Genomic DNA, 5408 nt, shown 5'->3' with positions numbered 1-5408 from the left:
GCTGAGGCAAGGAGAATCGCTTGAACTTGGGAGGTTGCAGTGAGCCGAGATTGTGCCACTGCACTCCAGCCTGGGTGACAGTGCAAGACTCCGAATCAAAAAAAAAAAAAAAAAGAGCTAAGCTAGGCACAGCAGCTCATGTCTGTAATCTAAGCACTTTTTGGAAGGCTGAAGTGAGAGGATTGCCAAGGCCAGGAATTCAAGACCAACCTGGGCAATTTAGCGAGTCCCCATCTCTATGGAAAAAAAAAAAAGAGCTAGACTACAAAATTATACTCAAGGAAGGGACCAAGTTGGTTTGCAGAGCCATGGCTTTGGCTTTCTCTCTGTCAAACTTGATGCCATAACTAAATGTCCTGATCTTACCTCTGGATTTCAGCCTTCTAATTCATTGAAACAAGGACAACCATTCTAACATAACTCAATGGAGAATTTAAAGGCATTAAAGATGCTCAAAACTATCTAGAAAAAAATAAAACATGGAAGATGCTTTAGTTTGGTGTTTTGTAACACAGAATTGAAATCTGACTGAACTTCGTTTGATTTCCAGCTTTGCCATGTGACCTTGGACAAGTTATGTATCCCTTTACCCATCTGTGAAGTGAGAATAGTAATTGTATGTGCTTGTAAAGATTAAATGAGATGATGTAAGTGTTTAGCACGGTGCTTGGCACACTAGGCACTCAAAAATGATGTCTTACTAGTTGAAAACAATTCCTTTAACAAACATTTTTACATCCTCACAACTGAAAACTCTAATACTGGGAAGTATGTATAATGTCATTATTTGATTTTTGTAATTATTTAGTATAAAACATGATTTCTGAGCCTTCCAGCACCTTTAAGGACAGCACCCTTACAAATGCTTAATGAGCATATGGGTTTGTTTGGTATTGTAGTGACAAGCCATCGCAAGTGACCTCTATATACAGGGTCACTCAGAGCCCTTAAAAAGATAAACTCTTGGCATTGTTAATTGCATTAGAGGTATGTCTCCTTTTGTATTTAGTACACCATATACTTAATATTTCAGAATGCTTATTCCTTCAATAATTTCCTAAGTGTATCAGCTGGGATTATGTTCAGTTGTATGGGATAAGTGTTTTATACAAATAGAGGCTTATTTACCTCTTATGTAAAAGAAGTCTGGAGTTAGTGATCAGGGTGGTAGAGAATGTATCAATGACCCATGTATCAATGACCCGCATATCAATGACCCATGCTGCTTCAATCATTTTGGTTTCCTTCTCAAGGTCACTTTGTAGTCCAAAATGGCTGCTGTGGCTTGAGTCATTACATTTGCATTCCATGTTGGATAAAAAATAAAGGGCCAAAAACCCCACTCCCTCTCTATTAAGGACCTCACAGAAGTATAATTCATCCCTTCCACATTACGCCCTTTGGTCAAAATCTGGTCAGCTGGCCACATCTAGCTGCAAGAGAGACTAGGAAAGTTGTCTTGCCAGTGGTGTGCTTGGCTTTGCCAAATAAACTCAGAATGCAGTTACTGAGAAGGGGAAATGGACAATGAGTTTCGAGGCAGTCAGTTTACAGTCTCTGCCACAGGAGGTCTCAAAACCCAAAAGCCCAGGATACAGCTGGTTTCAAAAGACTGGAAGATCGTGTGTACATTCAGTGTGACACCAAAGGGGCTTCCACTTTTGGTCCAGGGGAAGGAAGACTGGACAGCTACCGCTGCTCCAACTTCCCATTGATAAACCGGACGAAAGAAGAAATTCAGACAACGAAGAGGTAGGGTAAGGTATTGAGAGGTGACAGCATGCTAGCAGTCCTCACAGCCCTCACTTGCTCTCGGCGCCTCCTCTGCCTGGGCTCCCACTTTGATGGCACTTGAGGAGCCCTTCAGCCCACCGCTGCACTGTGGGAGCCCCTTTCTGGGCTGGCCAAGGGGGGAGCAGGCTCCCTCAGCTTGCAGGGAGGTGTGGAGGGAGAGGCGGGAGCGGGAACCGGGGCTGCCTGGGGCGTTTGCGGGCCAGCTGGAGTTCCGGGTGGGCGTGGGCTTGGCGGGCCCCTGCACTCGGAGCAGCCGCCGGCCCTGCCGGCCGTGGGCAGTGAGGGGCTTAGCACCCAGGCCAGCGGCTGCGGAGGGTGTACTGGGTCCCCCAGCAGTGCCAGCCCAACGGCACTGCGCTCAATTTCTCACTGGGCCTTAGCTGCCTTCCCACGGGGCAGGGCTCTGGACCTGCAGCCCGCCATGCCTGAGCCTCCCACCCCCTCCATGGGCTCCTGTGCAGCCCCAGCCTCCCCGACAAGCCCCAACCCGTGCTCCATGGCGCCCAGTCCCATTGACCACCCAAGGGCTGAGGAGTGCGAGCGCACGGCGCGGGACTGGCAGGCAACTCCACCTGCAGCCCCGGTGCAGGATCCACCGGGTGAAGCCAGCTGGGCTCCTGAGTCTGGTGGAGATGTGGAGAACCTTTATGTCTAGCTCAGGGATTGTAAATACACCAGTCAGCACCCTGTGTCTAGCTCCAGGTTTGTGAGTGCACCAGTTGACACTCTGTATCTAGCTGCCCTGGTGGGGCCTTGGAGAACCTTTATGTCTAGCTCAGGGATTGTAAATACACCAATCAGCACCCTGTGTCTAGCTCAGGGTCTGTGAATGCACCAATCGACACTCTGTGTCTAGCTGCTCTGGTGGGGCCTTGGAGAACCTTTGTGTCTAGCTCAAGGATTGTAAATACACCAATCGGCACTCTGTATCTAGCTCAAGGTTTGCAGACACACCAGTCAGCACCCTGTGTCTAGCTCAGGGTTTGTGAGTGCACCAATCGACACTCTGTATCTAGCTGCTCTGGTGGGGCCTTCGAGAACCTTTGTGTGGATACTCTGTATCTAACTGATCTGATGGGGAGGTGGAGAACTTTTATGTCTAGCTCAGGGATGGTAAACGCACCAATCAGCGCCCTGTCAGAACAGACCACTCAGCTCTACCAATCAGCAGGACATGGGTGGGGCCAAATAAGAGAATAAAAGCAGGCTGCCCCAGCCAGCAGCGGCAACCCGCTCGGGTCCCCTTCCACGCTGTGGAAGCTTTGTTCTTTCACTCTTTGCAATAAATTTTGCTACTGCTCACTCTTTGGGTCCACACTGCTTTTATGAGCTGTAACACTCACCGCAAAGGTCTGCAGCTTCACTCCTGATGCCAGCGAGACTACGAGCCCACCAGGAGGAACGAACTCCAGACGCGCCGCCTTAAGAGCTGTAACACTCACCGCGAAGGTCTGCAGCTTCACTCCTGAGCCAGTGAGACCACGAACCCACCAGAAGGAAGAAACTCTGAACACATCCGAACATCAGAAGGAACAAACTCCAGACGCGCCACCTTAAGAGCTGTAGCACCGCGAGGGTCCGCAGCTTCATTCTTGAAGTCAGTGAGACCAAGAACCCACCAATTCCGGACACAGTATCAGGGCAGACAAGTCTCTTTCTCTTACCCAGACACACACTTTCGCATTTACATGTGTATATAATTTTACTTCTTAGATCAGCTGCAGAGTTCACCATAACTGACAGCTCTCTAGTTTTAAAGATTCTCTTTTATGAATAACTGCTTCAAAAAGGTCGACAGATGGCCAATACTTTCAAGAGTTCTTTAAAACTAATTCTGGCCCCTTTCATCTTTACTCCAATATCCAGGCTCCCCCAAAGGAAATGAGAAGAAAGTAAAAAATCTTTAGGTTGAAAATTAATTCCAGCTTTTAGCCTTATCTGCCAGGTTGTCTAATGGCAAGCTGTCTGAGCACACTTATGTGTGTAGTGTCTTCTTTCTGCAGCCCAGTGCCACCTCTTGTCAGAAAAGTGACATTGAAAATAGCCAACCTTTTCAAACATTGTGGACAATGTGAAGGCACAATGCACTCTGATTGGAAGGCACGCACTGTGATTAGGGGCAGACTTCACAGTTCCCCATGAACCCTAGGCAATTGCATCACGTGGATATTTACCATGTTAAATCCTGATTTTGAATTAAGATTATTTTATGTATATATTACACATAGGTTTTCTTGAGCTAAGAAGTTAGATTTAACTTTTTACTGGGGGAAAATGAACTATCATATAAATATGAAATTAAATTTTTTCCCCCTCATTGCCAAAGCAGATGTAGTGAATAGTTATAACTGGAAAAACCAGATACCCAAAAAAATGAAGAGAATTTTAGGTTTCTTACATAGCACATGCCCATCTGTCCATGCTCAGTAAGTGCTGGCCATTCGTCATTTTCCTCCCTCTGCCCCGCTCTGTCTCTCTGATTCTCTTCTCTTCCTACCTCTCCCATCCGTACCTCCAAGCGGGAGGCCTTAGAAAGAATGAACGAGACACCAGATGCAAGTACAAGTGCAAAGATCTCCTGACTTCCCTGGTTTGGTCATCTGTGTGCAACCATGCAGCAGATAGAGCACAGTCACTACTGCAACACAGGCTATAGCCTCCTTTCCTGGACTTGGACTTGACTCTTGATCAAAGGCACTGCTTTTCACACAACCAGTCTTTATCATGAAAATGTAGAAATTAATTGCTTTCTGGTCTTGTTTTTTTTTTTCTCTAGATTAAACTATGCATTTTTAAATCCTCTATTTTGGAGTTGGTGACAAACACAGACAAGCTGACATCTGTTTTTCATGGTAAATCCTTTCCCTGTTAACTAATAGAACAATAAGTCATTCATTTATAGATTGACTACATTTGTAAGTTTCTCATATGTATCAGGTTATAGAAACCACACCTAAGTGGTATGCTAACTTCTGAAGCACTTCCAGCCACTTTAAGAAACATTTTATGCAAGTCAATGTGTTGATCATAGATGATGCTTACCTGCACATTTAGTCACTTGGAGTCAACTATTAGCAATTTTTTTCAGCTGAAATGACTGTACTAAACAAATGCCTTTGGCCTGAGATCTAAATTAGTGTACGGCACAAGGGGGGAACTCAATACATATTTGTTGATTGAAAGAATAAAATCTTTTCCCGGTCTGGTTGGGGAGATATCATGCAGCTAGCCAGGATTGTGCTGGATTTTGACATGGTGTTATAAAGGTATACATGGTGTAATAAAGGATGTGGGAGCACAAATCCATAGGAATTTGAGAGGTTAGGAATTGTATTTATTATTCAGGCCCTTCACTCTCAGACTACCCTGCTCTATCTGAATAGTGAGGTTTGTGGTGGTCTGTGGAAAAGTGGACAGAGTAGAATTTGGGCAGCTGCTGAAGGTTTGGTCTCTAAAATGAGTCCACGTTACCCTAAGGACAGTAATCCCAAATTGAGACAAAAACTTTAAGAAAACCAATGTTTGGGGCCAAGAAATGGGGAGCTTGGCTGACCTCATTTTTTAGTCATTTTGAACTCAATCTTTAAAATCCTGGAGGAGAAGGGAAAAAAGGG

The sequence above is a fragment of the Hylobates moloch genome, unplaced genomic scaffold (genome assembly GCF_009828535.3).
Source record: "Hylobates moloch isolate HMO894 unplaced genomic scaffold, HMol_V3 SCAFFOLD_17, whole genome shotgun sequence".
In the NCBI taxonomy this organism is placed as follows: domain Eukaryota; kingdom Metazoa; phylum Chordata; class Mammalia; order Primates; family Hylobatidae; genus Hylobates; species Hylobates moloch.
The sequence above is the reverse complement of the archived record's forward strand: the minus strand, read 5'-3'. Positions refer to the sequence as shown.